General features: G+C 47.6%; 1 protein-coding gene and 1 long non-coding RNA gene across 5 annotated transcripts in view; one reads left to right on the forward strand and one right to left on the reverse strand.

Moving 5' to 3' along the window:
• The window catches only part of LOC140429599 (uncharacterized), a 105259-nt gene extending 98460 nt beyond the window's left edge, over positions 1 to 6799 (forward strand). For both annotated transcript variants that reach the window (XR_011949133.1, XR_011949134.1), the window contains one exon: positions 5954 to 6799. This is a non-coding gene — a long non-coding RNA (uncharacterized lncRNA). The remainder of the gene's footprint in view (positions 1 to 5953) is intronic.
• Positions 1 to 15969, reverse strand: part of cdc42se2 (CDC42 small effector 2) — a 276240-nt gene that overhangs the window by 228357 nt on the left and 31914 nt on the right. The gene's annotated exons all lie outside the window — the stretch shown is intronic.

Consider the following 15969-nt stretch of genomic DNA (forward strand, 5'->3'; position numbering starts at 1 on the left):
TGCTAACCACTGTGCTACCCTACATGAAGCTTTCTGAGACTTAACCAGAGCCTTGGCCTCCTTGTGGTTCTATTACAGGAAAGGTGCTGGACAAATCAGAAAGCAACTCATTCTACCAGTTTTGCTTGCTCCAGCCTTGGCTACATTACAAATAACACTTAACATGCCATAACATTCGAGCTCCAGGGCAGTGTATCAGGGGGTGCCACAAAGATCACTGCGGAGCACCCCCACAGGTTTCCAGGAAAGGAGAGCACAGCAATTGCCCTTGTAGTTCAATCCTTTGTGAAATTGCCCTGCACTGGGAACCAGCTGCAAATGTGTTTCAAATCACAAACTTTGGATGGTGCTGACTGTCTCACAGCAATAGTTAGAATAAGTAAAACCACTTCTAGATTCTGGGTAACTTAGCACTGACCTATCCCAACCACACACCGCACCAACCCCTCCCCCAAGGAACTCCCTTCAGCCCCACTCCTCCAACTACAAGCCCCTGGAAACCACCCCACAGGACTCCCTTCACTCCCCCACTAGCACCCGACCAAGAACAACAGCGCCCCAGCCCTCACAGGTCACCCGCACTCCCAAACCCCACCTCCCAGGTGCATCCCGACCAGATGACACTCCTGCCCGATCCCCATCCCCGGCTCATCCCAATCTCAACTTCCCCTCCACCTCCCAGCAGCACCAGCTCCCCCTGCACCCCCCCCCCCCAAACTACCTCTCCAGGCCTGAACTGGCCCAACCTGAGTCGGCTGCGTCCCCCCCCCCCCCCCGAAAGCTCTCATCGACCTGAGCTGACTATCCCTGCCAGGCCTGACCCAATCCAACTCTCCCCTCCCCTCACCCCCCCCCCCCCCACCCCCCCTTTAAAAAAAGGGCATGACTTACCAGTTGCCCACAACTGTAGGCCTTGGGAGCCCACAGCGTTACACAAATCTCGCCAGGCCCGAGTCGGAAAGTAAGGCAAAACAGGAACAGCTGGATTTCAAGATAAGTATTTGTGAGCATATTGGCAATTGACTCAATTGGCATACCACCGGACGTTACAAACCAATGTATTCCAGAAGTTGCATGATGAATTTTGGAGGTGTTCTTCCTCAAAACTGCCCCTAATAGGGGTAATAGCCATTGAGTTAACGTGCTGAGGTTTCCCACCCTTTACTACGTCGACCACTATATCTGTTTTTATACAGCCCCACTGGCTCCTGCAATTAGCCAGTGAGTCATTAGAAAATCTTTGCTCATCCTTCCTCAGTAGGGCAGCGGGTGGCGCAGTGGTTAACAATGCTGCCTCATGGCGCCAAGGTCCCAGGTTTGATCCCGGCTCTGGGTCACTGTCCATGTGGAGTTTACACATTCTCCCAGTGTTTGCGTGGGTTTCGCCCCCACAACCCAAAGATGTGCTGGGTATGTGGATTGGCTACGCTAAATTGCCCCTTAACTGGAAAAAATGAATTGGGTATTCTAAATGTATTTAAAAAAGAAAAAAAAATCATTCCTCAGTAGACAGAAACACAAAGGTCTCCCTTTAAGAACATACTGTTTAACCCTTTCAAATTTGCTGCTATAAGATTGCAATGTGCTTTTGCCTCCCATAACATTACAAATATAATTTTTAGCAGTTCAATGTCAAATAAAAAGGGACCTTTGCAGGGACAATACATGATGCAGCACCTGCACAGAGTAGCTCAGAAGTTTGATCAACTTTGACGAGATTTTGAGATCAGGTACTCGATGTGCAAAGGCGAAAACATGAAGCACGCTGGGCACAGTAGGTTCATGAACACCTCCATCAGCCAAACACCACTCTGGCAGAAGCACGGGAGCAGCTGCTCACCTGCCATCTTACCTGAAGTCGGCACACAAATTCAGTGCACCAAGCGCGAGGGGATGAAAAAAATTGTTTCGAGGGGTACATACCTGCACAAACAAAATTCTTGCAGTATTTAAACTCAATGATAGGACCAAGCCATCTAAAAGGTTAATTAAAGTCAGGTGACAGGGTGCAGAAGTTTCACTGTTTCTGAGCCTGGAAATTATGTTAATTGTATGCAGAAGAACTCATGTCACATTTGCAGCCAAATGAAGAAGGCAGAACTGTAAATTTCAGGAAAGCACAGTGCAAAAATTCTAATCATTGGTTTTTAAAATATAGTACCATTCACAAATTAATCAGCACAATTCTGAATTCTAGTATACTTTAACCATCACATTAAATTTGGTTCCCTGTGTTAATCTGCAACTAACTCCAACGTCAGAGCCCCGTTTCCTGTTAAAAATGAAAACAATGATTTACTATCTGTGCCTCTGGAAATGAATTGTTCATTAATTTTCTATTTCATTGTGCAGCAATATTTTGTAGACTCAGGTATTCTTCTTTTCTGTGCTGCCTTCCAAGTACAGCTAGCTTGGTTTGAGGTTTTGTGTGTTGCTGCACTTCTTTGCCAAGTAATTCCACTGCACACAGTGGGCAGTGACAAAGATGAGGCAAGTACACCAATCTAGATCTTACAAATGGGACAGATAAATTGCCAGACAAATGCTGAGAGCGCAAATATGCCATCTCTCGATCACAGATATAAAGTGAAAATAATTGTATAATATTGCAGTGTAAACCAGAAACAAGGGGAGAGTTGAATCTACTGCTGTTTAAATGGATGTGAGAGTTGTCGAACACACAGGATCAATAATGTTTCAAAGATTGAAGTTTGTAAAATCTGTAAAGGAGAGCCGTAGACCTCAACTCTTTGCTGCATCTTTTTTTAAATTAAATTCCGAACTGTTCACAATTTGAAAACTCTAATGGAGATACCAAATTTGCAACATTATCCTTCAGAAATGTAAATTAGGGATGCTTGTCTGCTAACTCTGTAGCTCAGACTAAGACAGTATGATACAGTCCAATTGAGACCGGACTGTGATGTTTCCTGTAGTCAATCAAATCCGCTGCTGACACTCGCTGTCCCAGGCCACACATGAGGAACGACCAATGGGACAATGTGCCAGACAGCTGCAGACATTCATGAAACCTAGTCATATTGAAGAGAAAATTGGGGGGGAAATAGCTCTTATTTCCCTCCATCTCACTAATTTGTGAATTGGGAACCTTCAACAACCAGCCATCTACTGACCACTAAATATCGTGGCAAAATCTCCTGAGGTCAGATTTATTATATATGCTAAAATGTGCTTTCTGCCTGGATTGGGCCTTCCTGCAGGCGTTTGCAGCTTTAAGGCAGATTTAAATTGCAAGCATCTGTAACTCTTAAAGGCTGCAGCTAGTATTTAAAGTGGCAGATATTTGTTGCGAGGCAGAAAAAAAGAGGAATGGATGAAGCAGCTAGGTTCTATTCTCGCATATGTTCAGGTGGGTCCTCTTAAACAAAGTACAAAGAAAGCTAGATTAGCTTCCTGAACATGTCAAGGCATCCACCTCCTGTGGTTGTCAGGGAATATTGTTTTTAACACTCCGAGGACCTGAGGCAGATAAAAGAGAGTTTTTATTTAAAATAAACTTGAGTATCCAATTCTTTCTTTCCAATTAAGGGGCAATTTAGCATGGTTAATTTACCTACCCTGCACATCTTTTTGGGTTGTGGGGGTGAGACCCACACAGACACAGGGAGAATGTGCAAAACTCCACACGAGCAGTGACCCGGGGCTGGGATCGAACCCGGGTCCTTGGCACAGTGCTAACCAGTGTGCCGCCAAGCTGCCCCGCAGATAAGGAGTTAACATTCAATTTTGTCTCGCACTATTACGAATTGGTTTGTAGTCCAAACCAAAACGCTCTTATCCAAGCTTCACATACTGCAGAACACTCTCACTTAAAATCTGAACCTTCATATTGCCCTGGTAGTTATTTCACATTTGAAAAAGTATCCTAGCAAAGCTAACAATATTATAACTAATCTGCATATTCATTTACTCACCCAAAACGCAATGACAAAAGTCATTTGGCTGTCGCTCTTGTGATGTACTGTTCAAACTTTCCAACATCACAGCACGACTGCACTATTTGTGGAAGCAAATGTCACACAAGTACAAAGCAAGACACAAATTGCAGGAGGAATTCCCCAATCAATAGGAACAGACTATTTTGGATATGGTGGGACCTGAGAACTTGCATGGAGTGTGCTATGGCAAAGGTGAAGTAATCCTCAAAAACTCCAGGTCAGCACAATGGTTAGCACTGCCGCTTCACAGCATCAAGGACCCGGGTTCAATCCCAGCCCCGGTTCACTGTCCATGTGGAGTTTGGATTCTCCACGTGCCTGCGTGAATCTCATCCCCACAACCCAAAGATGTGCAGGGTAGGTGGATTGACTAGGCTAAATAGCCCCTTAATTGGGGAAAAAAAAGAATTGGGTACTCTAAATTTTTAAAAAAAGAACTCCGGGTCAGTACTGTACTGTCTCATTGTTTGTCATCCCGTTACTCATTCACTTGCATATACTGCCGCAGACCAATGTGGCACACACAATTAAATATCCAACTGCTTTTTCAGTGGTGCTTTTTGTCACCATTCAACAATTCTAATTAATTATATATTAACTCTGTTTAAGTGCATGCAGGTGGTGGGTATTAATAGCACTTGTGTTGCTGTAAATAGAAAATGTGGAACTGGAGGGCAGCACGGTGGCGCATTGCTGCCTCAGGATGCCGAGGTCCCAGGTTCGATTCTGGGTCACTTTCCGTGTGGTGTTTGCACATTTTCCCCGTGTTTGCGTGGGTTTCGCCCCCACAACCCAAAAATGTGCAGGTTAGGTGGATTGGCTGCACTAAATTGCCCCTTAATTGAAAAAAAAAAATGAATTGGGGATTCTAAATTTATTTAAAAAAAGAAAGTGTGAACTGTGATGGTTTGGTTTAGAAGGTCTACATTTGTAATGTATATCTCTGAAAATAAGTTTATTGAAGTGTGTAAAGATTGGCTCTAGTTCTATTCTTCACAACCTAGTTTTCTGGAGTAAAACACCCTGCCTATTTCTACTGGGACACCCCTTGAATTAGCACATCAATACACACATTCCAGCTTTAGCCAGCACCATCACAAGTGCATCCACTTCATCAGGGTGGGTACAAAAGGTACAGCCAAACTTGCAGTTACGTTACAATTACACTTTGCAACTGCTGAATATTGCAACAACTATGAGCATACACTGAAATTTTATGAAGGTGACAGAAGTTTTGGCCATTGGCCAGACTGTTATGTCTCCCCCCCTTCAAGAAGGCTGTCTCATCACGGAGGCACTTAACAGGCCAGCGACGGGCCTTCCCCCAGGATCAAAATCCTGGAGGGCAGAAGTCCCACCCTTGAGAGCTGTTGGTCTGCCGGCTCTTCGGCTCTCAACAGCACCACTGGGGAGGTAGTGTCTGCTGCTGGTACTACACCCACTCCAGGCATACGTGAGTGATGGCTTGAGGGTGTGGTCAGCACAAGTGTTGGGGGTGGTCCCCATCTCTCAATCAGGCACTGACTGCCATCTAAGGCCAGACCTTGTCAGGGAGCCCATGAGCAAACACACCAGCCTGGCTTGGTTTCAATAAGCAAAGAGTGAGTGATGTAGCTCAACACATTACATGCAATCCCTTGCAGCCTCCCCTGTATGTGTGAAGATCTGGTCAGTGAGAATCTGCCATACAACCCTTTGTGCCTGTAAAGGTGATTCAGCAGGATTATCTTCTGGCTCTTTGCTTACATCTTGTTTGGCTCTTATCGGCTTGGTTTTTCGTGGGTGCGCCCTCCTCCACCTACCTCTTATTGATACTTCTTTGGGTGCTGTAGGGGATGCAGTGAACTACAAAGATCTTGGAAGTTCTCAGTGAACCACTTTGTAAGATGCCCAAAGCCTTGGCCAGACCTGTGAAACACTACTTTAAGATGACTGTGATGTGTCTGATATTGAACCTAATGGCTGTATGAACAGATTACATTTGCACTTAACAGGAACTTTTAAAATAACACTCTTCGGACAAGGGCATGACTAGCAAGACCAGCATTTATTGTCCATCTCGAGTTGCCCTAGCGAACAAGTTGATGGGCTGCCTTCTTGAATGGCTGCAGTTCTGTAGCCATCTGGGATGGCCACTTACAACTAGGAACACAGAAACTCGCAAAGCCTAGCAGGTAAAATAGATGAGCCAAGACTCAGGCAAGCTCAGAGCCTGAAATATATACTTGCAAACAAGAAGTCCAGACGATATCGAAACTCCGACCAATTTACATTTTGATGGGGCTGATTAGCATTTGATGGCCCATCTTCACCAAAACAAAGGACTGGTACTCGAGCGACCGGTACAGTCCCAGACATTTCGGCGCCACTCCCTGTTCAAGGGAAGCGTAAACAACGGGGTCGGTGACCGCTTGGGACACGCCCAGCCATCCAGATCCCCGTCTACTTATGAGTGATCAGGGATCACCCAATTAGTAGGGTCCAAACTGAAGGACCGCCCACAAGGTGCGCGAAAACCCCCAAGTACAAGAAGAAGAGTTCGTCATATGTTCGTCCTCTCTTGGACCTGGCACCCCGGCCACGACCATTTCCAACTGCAGCAACACCAGAAGCAAGTCCAAGTTCAATGCCCGCTACCAGACGGATGAGCCTAGCTGAGCAGCAGTTACTCCTTTGAACCCGGTAGTTCCAGAATCGGACAGCGGCCACTGTACCTCTGACCCAAGCCGGGTGCCTGAAGTTAAGTACAGGTTGTCTTAGTCGACAGGTATAGTTAACTAGTAGTGTTTATGTTGCATGACTAATTGTGTGTAAATAAAGTACCCTTGACCTTCAACTAACTAACTGGTGTTTGGCTCTTTGATCGATAGCCTGTTGAACCTTGTGGTGGTATCGTTTGATACCTGGCGACTCTGAGCATTAGAATATAGATATCAAAAGAAAGGCGGGCAAACTCACTGATTGCCGTAATTGGAACAGAACCATAGAAAAAGACAGGAAAAGAAAGCACAACAGTTCGTAAAGTGGTGTGCTGTTAGCCAGGGAGTTCCACGTTTAGGGAGAGTAATAAAACCTTACAAAGCCAATCAAGGTTATTAATATTATGGTGAAATGAAAATGTTAGCTGGAAGTATGCACACATGCAAGGTTTTTAGTGTTTGACATGTTTGAATTTAAGATTTCTATTCAGCACCTCCCTCTAAACTTGCACAACACTGCAGTTCCTCCAAGTATCTCCAGTTTACATTGATGTGTTGGTGTTGCTCATTGTTTTGACGTGTCAGATGAACAAAAATGAAAGAATTACAGCTGGTAAACACTTTAGTCTTTATACTGTTAATTAACCTTAAAATGTTTACACTCTATATTCTTGTTTGTTACAGGGATATCATGAAGACAGGATTCTCAGGAGGCTTGACAGGTGTTCAGAGGTCGTTTTCCCTTTCGGGAGAGTCTAGGACCAGAGGAGATAATCTCAGAGTTAGGGGTCGCCCATTTAAGACAGTCATAAGGAGGAATTTCTTCTCAAGAGAGGAGTGAATCTGTGGAATTCTTTACCGCAGAGGGCAGTAGAGGCAGGGTTGTTAAATATGGACAGATTTTTAATCAGTAAGGGATTCCAGGATTAGGGAGATAAGGTGGGAAAGCAGTGTTGAAGATGATCACATCTGATCAATCATGATCACACTGAAAGATGGAGCAGCCTCGATGGGCTGAATGGCCTACTTTCTGCTCCTATGTCTTACGGAATATAGTCGCCTATTTCTTTGAGGAAAGTTTTTTGAGAAAAGATTTATGCGTTTATGTTTTACCTCGGTCTTATTCTGCCATTTCATTCAAAAAATAATTCCAGTTCCTTTCACCATTCCTAAAATTTGTTTTCCTGGGATTTTATGTCGACAAAAAATGTTTCAGTTAGAAGCTGGGGGAGGGGGGGCGGGGAGCGTGGTGTTGCTGTGACATTCACAGTGGCCATGCTCTGTAAATAGACAGCATGGCCAACCATAACAACCCCCACCAAGCACCAAAATGTGGCTGCATTCATGAATCTGGGGAAGAAGACTGCTTTAATATAAACTGTGAATTCTCTCCCCAGACTGCTAACAAATAGTCATTGAAGGGTATGATTTGAACTGTAGTATGCCTTCATGGGACTTTGAGCAGACTGCAACCTGGGCTTAAGTTTCATTATATTTTGTCAATGCATAACTATGGTGTTATCCCATAATCTCTTTCAAAACAGCAGTGGGAAAGATTTTCAATAAATGTCATGATTTCATTGGTTTGCACACTTTTTTAAAAAATAAGTTGATTTTGCCAAATGGTTTGGTTGCTTTCGCATGCCCTTTGTGATTTTCATTAGATATTGCTCTTTTAATCTTTCTCCCCATTACATTCCAGCAAAACAAGACCTGACATACAACTGCCATGACGATGCCACTGCAAAATACATTCAAATTTATCACTAACACAGAAACAATCACGCCTTTACCCATGAGATTTTAGTTGCAATAACTGTGTCCTCCAATTTCACAGTAAGCACATTACAACACCTGCTGGACCCAGTGAACGGTCCACCCGCATATTTACAATTTCCCACCCTGGCTGGACCACGCAAAAAAAATCAGCTACCTCCCATTACAAACAGGCTAGCTGTGTCGTAACGATGTTATAACTCAAGGGAACTACCATACCTACAAAATACATTGTGCTAGCTGTGGCTAAGTTGGTTACACTTTCACCCTTTGAGTCAGAGGTTGAGGGTTCAAATCCCACTGAGGAGAACAGATAACAAGGCGAGCACTCCGATGTAGCACTGTTAGATGCGTGTTTTTTCAGATGAGATTTTAAACTGAGGCCTCATCTGCCATCTCAAAGAGCAGGGGAGTTATCTCTGGTGTCCTGGTTAAGATTTGTCTCTCAATCCACGTTCCATAAATAGATTAGATGGACACAACCACATTGCTGTTTCTGGGAGCTTGCGTACAAAGTAGCTGCTGCCTTCTCTAAATTGCAACAGTGACTGCAAGTCAAAAATATTTTGTTGGCTATAAAATGCTTTGGGATATTTCATCATGAAAGATAAGCACCAGAAGAGGCCATTCAGCCTGTCATGCCCATTCCATCTCTCTGAAGGAACAAGTAAGCTAGTTCCAGTCCCCTACATCCCAGAAAAACCTTCTCTCATGAGGTGTTTACCAATTACCTTTCGAAAGCCAGCATCGAAACTCCCTTCTCCACACTTTCAGGTAGTGTATTCCAGATCCTAACCACGTTCATAGAACATAGAACATTACAGCGCAGTACAGGCCCTTCGGCCCGCGATGTTGCGCCGACCTGTGAAACCACTCTAAAGCCCATCTACACTATTCCCTTATATTGCCAATTCCTTCAATTGGTGTTCTCTGGTTCTTGACCCTTCCGGTGATGGGAACAGTTTCTCTCTGTCCAGACCTTGCGTTATTTTAAATACTTGTCTCAAATCTCCCGTCAACCTTTCCTAACAGCTTCAGCTTCTCCAACTGATTCACGTAACTGAAGTTCCTCATTCACTCAAACTTTCCCTGCACCTCCTCTCAAGCCTTCACATCCTTCCTAAAGTGTGATACCCAGAATTGGACCCAATATTCCAACTGATGCCAAACCAGTGTTTTATGAAGGTTAACTATAACATCCTTAGGGCGGCACGCGGCGCAGTGGTTAGCACTGGGTCTACGGCGCTGAGGACCCGGGTTCGAATCCCGGCCCTGGGTCACTGTTATAACCTGCCTGCGTACCATTGGCTGGGGACTAATGACAATCCCACAATCCTGTGGGAGTAAGAGCTTCCCCAATGAGGGGGGCGGAGAAATCATTAGCAAACTCCCTGTATAAATAAAGCTGGTCAGTTTGGAACCAGCAGGAAGGAGTGAGCAGCAAGTGAAGTTGCTGCTGTTGTATGGTGGCCTTCACAAAACTGGCGACGAGGGTTAAAGTGAATAGCTGTCTACACTGCTGAAGCCGCCTCCCTGGATTTTTGTTGGATACAGGTAGGAAGTTGTTTTCTATTACCATGCCTCTGTACGGACGTTTGGATGTTTTTGATGCTGCGCTGGAAAGCTGGAACCAGTACGCACAACGGATGTGTTACTATTTTCGGGCAAACAACATCACCGAAAACGAGCGGCAGGTGGTCAGATTGCTCACCGCCTGCGGCCCGCATACGTTTGGGGTGATTAGGAGCCTTACGTACACAGCTGCGTTGGGACACCAAAACGTTTGATGACCGTGTGAACTTAGTGGGGCAACATTTTAACCCAACCCCGTCCACGATAGTCCAACGATACCGGTTCAATACCGCTGAGAGGACCCCAGGAGTATCCCTTGCCGACTTTCTATCCAGGCTACGCAGGATTGCGGAGTACTGTGACTATGGTGAGACCTTGTCAGAAATGTTACGTGACCGTTTGGTTTGCGGGATTAACAATGCGGCCACCCAGAGAAAGTTGCTAGCTGAGCCAACATTGACTTTTCAACAGGCCATTCAAATAGTATTGTCCCGAGAGACCGCAGAATGAGGAGTGCAGGAGCTACAGGGAATGTAGGTGCACGCCTTGGGGCACAACCCCTTCCGTCCGAAAACGTCCCCCCGCACTCCTGCGGTACCTTGGGCGAGGCGAATTCCGGATCGACGCCAGTGGCCGTCGGACATTCCTCCCCGAAGGGAGCCTTCTCCAGAACCAAATGGATGAGGAGCCATGCCCGTGTCAGACTTTTAGGCGTCGACCCAGTCGCGGATGCCGGTCCTGGGGGCGCCAGTGGCGCCGTCGTTCCGACCGAAACTGGGACCAGCCCTTCCATGTGGATGAACCTGCGGCAACTACTCCTGAGGACGTGGAGACGGAGGACGACTGCCTCCAGCTGCATTGTGTGGCAGCTCCCCGTGTGGCCCCCATTAAGGTGACAGTACAGGTCAATGGTCACCCGCTTGAGATGGAGTTGGACACTGGTGCAGCGGTCTCCGTGATCGCCAAGAGGACATTCGACCGCATCAAGCAGGGTATACAGACCCTTACATTAACCGACACACAGGCCAGGTTGGCCATCTACACGGGGGAACCATTGGACATTGCAGGAACTACGATGAGGCCTGTTGTTTATGGACGCCAGGAGGGGCGTTTCCCACTTATCGTGGTGTGCGACCATGGGCCCAGCCTGTTGGGTCGGGATTGGTTGCGCCATTTGCGGTTGCAGTGGCAGCATATCCTCCAAACAGTTTCTGGAGGGTTGACTGAGGTGCTAGGACGATACCCAGATGTATTCTAGCCCGGTTTGGGGAAAATAAATGGAGCCGTAGCCCGTATCCAAGTCAAACCAGGAGCCACGCCGCGCTATTTCCGGGCGTGCCTGGTGACTTGCGCCTTGCTCGAGAAGGTAGAAGGGGAGCTCACTCGTTTCGAGACTTCGGGTATTATCAGGCCCGTCCGTTTCGCTGACTGGGCAGCACCTGTAATGAAGCCAGATGCCACTTGTGCGGCGACTATAAACTTAGTGAATACGGCTTCCCGACTTGACCGATATCCAATGCCTCGCATAGAGGGTCTCTAAGCGAAGCTTGCAGGCGGACTCTCGTTCACAAAATTAGATATGAGTCAACCTACAGTTGGAGCTGGACCCTGCCTCCCAACCATATGTAACGATTAATACACACCGGGGCCTGTATGAATATACACGTTTGCCCTTTGGAGTATCCTCTGCCTGCGCTATTTTTCAGCGCGTTATGGAGGGCATTTTGAGAGGTTTACTGCGTGTCTACTTAGATGACGTTTTGATCACAGGGACATCGGAGCAGGAACATTTGGAAAATCTGGAGGCTGTCGTTAGACGCTTTTCGGAGGCTCGAGTCCGTTTACGTCGCACAAAGTTATTAGGTGGACCGCGAAGGTTTGCACCCCGTCGCAGAGAAGGTGCGCGCGATTCAACAGGCCCCTGCCCCGACTGTCACTGCGCATCTTCGTTCTTTTCTCGGCCTCGTAAACTATTACGGGAAGTTCCTCCCCAATCTGGCAACTACGCTGGCCCCGTTGCATCTTCTGCTAAAGAAAAATCACATCTGGGTTTGGGGTCAGCCGCAAGAAACCGTTTTCTGGCGAGTAAAACAACAATTGTCATCGTCTGGGTTACTAACCCACTATGATCCTGGAAAGCCTTTGCTCGTCACATGTGATGCATCCCCGTATGGTATTGAGGCCGTCCTGTCCCACAAGATGGAGAACGGGGCCGAGTGGCCGATAGCTTTCGCCTCCCGCACATTGACTGCAGCAGAAAAAAAGTATGCGTAGATCAAGAAGGAGGGCCTGGCAGTGGTCTTTGCAGTGAAACGTTTCCACCAGTATATGTATGGCCACCACTTCGCTATCGTGACTGATCATAAGCCTCTGCTGGGACTTTTCAGAGAGGATAAGCCAATACCGCCCATTGCTTCCGCACTGATCCAGCGCTGGGCTTTGTTGCTCGCTGCATACGAGTATTCTCTGGAGCACAAACCAGGAACGCAGATAGCGAATGCCGACACACTGAGCCGATTGCCTTTATCGACTGGCCCCATGTCGACCCCCACGACTGGTGAGGTGGTTGCAACCCTAAATTTATGGACACCTTGCCTGTCACGGCATCACAGATCCGTGAGTGGACCCAGACGGAGCCAGTCCTGTCAAAGGTTCGGCACATAGTCCTGTATGGTGGGCAGCATAGACTGCTCCCAGGCGAGTTGCGGGCATTTTCCTCCAAGCTGTCAGAATTCAGCGTGGAAGACGGCATCCTCTTGTGGGGGACGCGGTGATTGTCCTGGAAAAAGGGCAGGAGCTGATACTAAGAGACTTGCACAATGGGCATCCAGGTGTGACCAAAATGAAAATGTTGGCCCGGAGTTATGTCTGGTGGCCAGGCCTCGACACCGACATTGAGAAGGTGGCCCAAAACTGCTCCATTTGCCAGGAGCATCAGAAGCTTCCGCAGGCCGCGCCCCTACATCACTGGGAATGGCCAGGGTGGCCTTGGGCGCGTTTGAATGTAGATTTCGCCGACCCTTTTCAAGGATCCATGTTCCTTCTATTAATCGATGCCCTGTCTAAATGGCTAGAGGTGCATAAGATGCAGGGGACAACGTCCTGCGCAACAATTGAGAAGATGCGTTTGTCTTTCAGTACGCATGGCCTCCCCGAGGTGCTGGTCACGGATAACGGCACTCCATTCACAAGTGAGGAGTTTGCGAGGTTCATGAAGATGAACGGCATACGCCATATCCGCACTACCCCTTACCACCCGGCTTCAATTGAGTTGGCTGAGCGCGCAGTGCAGACATTCAAACGAGGCCTAAAGAAGCAGTCTTCCGGGTCAATGGACATGAGACTGGCTTGCTTTTTGTTTTTGTGTAGGACCATCCCCCATGCGGTGACTGGGGTAGCTCCCGCAGAACTCCTAATGGGCCGGAGACTTCGCACCCGCCTTAGCATGGTTTTCCCGGACATTGCCGCAAACGTACGCCGCACACAAGAACGGCAGGGACAGGGTTTTTCTCGGCATCGGCCGATTCGGCAGTTTGACCCTGGTGACCCAGTGTTCGTTCGGAATTTTGCTGGTGGTGCCTAGTGGGTCCCTGGTGTAATCATTCGCCAAACGGGCCCTATATCTTACCAGGTGCAAGCCCAGGGTCGTCTCCAGCGCAAACATGTGGACCACGCTCGGTCCAGAAGACTATCCCTTCCAAAGATTCCCCGCCCCCGGAGCTCATTTCTACAGCCACAGAGTCCAGACACAGTAGAGAGTATTCCTCACAATCTTCCTCTGGTGCCTCACTCAAAGCCTGCGCAGGTCATTGCAGAACCGCGTGGAGATAGAGGCGCCGAGATGACGGAGGCAGCGGACTCCGTCTCCAAGATGGAGACACAGGACGCATCAGAGGGGGAATCCCCGGGCCCACGGGCCGTGGATGTACAACCGTTATGCCGTTCATCACGGAAGCGCCGGTCTCCGTCTCATTACAAGCCACCCGATCCAGCGCCTCGTACAAATGGTGTCCGGCCTGCGGCAAAACGAGTCCGACGCCCTCCTTCGCCAGGGTCTTCGGTGGATTCCTTGGACTTTGGGGGGGGTGGGGGGGGTGGGGGGGGGGGGGGGGGGGGGGGGAGAAATGTTATAACCTGCCTGCTTACCATTGGCTGGGGACTAATGACAATCCCACAATCCGGTGGGATTATGAGCTTCCCCAATGAGGGGGCGCGGAGAAATCATTAGCAGACTCCCTGTATAAATAAAGCTGGCCAGTTTGGAACCAGCAAGAAGGAGTGAGCAGCAAGCGAAGTTGCTGCTGCTGTTGTATATATCTGTTATTGTAAATAAATGTTATTTCTTTGTATCCTTAACGTGCTGGATTCTTCGTGGCCCTCACAAAAGTCACTGTCTGTGTGGAGTTTGCACATTCTCCCCGTGTCTGCGTGGGTTTCACCCCCACAACCCAAAGATGTGCAGGTTAGGTGGATTGGTCATGCTAAATTGCCCCTTAATTGGAAAAAAATAATTGGGCACTCTGGAATTTTTCAAAAAACTATAACATCCTTGTTTGTCTACTCTATACCTTTATTTATAAAGCCCATGATCCCGAAAGCCTCTTTGACCACTTCCTCAACCTGCCCTGTCACCTTTAATAACTTGTCCACATATCTCTCAACTGTATCCCTTTCAGAATTGTGCCCTTTTTTTGTATTGCCTGTCCTCATTCTTTCTACTAAAATGCACCACTTCACGACTGCATTAAATTTTAATCGGCCACGTGTCTTCCATTCCAGCAATCCGGATGGCTTCTTGAACTCTATCCCTACCCTCCTTATGGTTCAATATTCTTGCAAGGTTTATGCCATCTGCAAATTTTGAATTGTGCTCTGCACATCCAAGGCTAGGTCATTAATATATATCAAAAAAGCAGCAGTCCCAGTACCAACTCTGGGGGAACCCCAGTCTGTAAAAAACCATTCACCCCAATTCTCTATTCCCTTTGCATTCATGTAGCCACCGACCCTTTTATTCGCTGAGCCTCAACTTTGTTGGCAAGTCTGTTATATGGCATTTTAGTTAATGTCCTGTAGAAGTCCATGTACACCACATCAACCATATCAGTATCATTAACCACTCTGTTACCTCATCAAAAAACTTACTATAGTTAGATAAACATGATTGGCCTTTAACAAATCTGTGCTGGCTTGCCATAATTAATTCAAATTGCCCAAGTGACTGTTAATTTTCTCGATTTATCATCTTAAAAGTTTTCACATCATCAAGGTAAAACTCACTTCCAGTTGCGGCGACGCACTGCTAAGCCGCACGTTTCGGCAGCTCCCGTTCTAATGGACTTTTGGGCTCTTTTCGGGAGCCCCAACGGAAATTTTTCAGACCAAACCCAGTGTGGGGTGACGAAGGAAGGTGTCCCCCCTGGGTGTGTATGGAAAAGACCAGTGGCAGTGGCCAGATTGCGAAGGATCCTCTGGAGCAGCGGCAGAGAAGAGAAGGAAGAAGCAAGATGGCAACGGATGGAGCCCAGGCGACATGGGGCCCGGACCAGCAGGAATTCCTCCGACGGTGTGTGGAGGAACTAAAGAAGGAGGTGCTGGCGCCGATATTATTGGCAATCGATGGGCTGAAAGAAACACAAAAGGCCCAGGCGATAGAGCTCCCTGGGGTGAAGGCAAAGGCAGCCGAAAACGAGGATGAGATACAGGGCCTTGTGGTAAAAACGGAGACGCATGAGGCACTACATAAGAGGTGTATCGAAAGGCTCGAAGCCCTGGAGAACAGCTCGAGGAGGAAGAACCTCCGGATTCTAGGTCTCCCCAAAGGAATGGAGGGAGCTGACGTTGGGGCTTATGTGAGCACGATGCTCCATACGCTAATGGGAGCTGAGGCCCCCTCGGGCCCCCTGGAGGTGGAAGGGGCTCACTGGGTCCTTGTGAGAAGACCAAAGGCTGGAGAACTACCA

Source organism: Scyliorhinus torazame, chromosome 9 (assembly GCF_047496885.1).
Source record: "Scyliorhinus torazame isolate Kashiwa2021f chromosome 9, sScyTor2.1, whole genome shotgun sequence".
Taxonomy (NCBI): domain Eukaryota; kingdom Metazoa; phylum Chordata; class Chondrichthyes; order Carcharhiniformes; family Scyliorhinidae; genus Scyliorhinus; species Scyliorhinus torazame.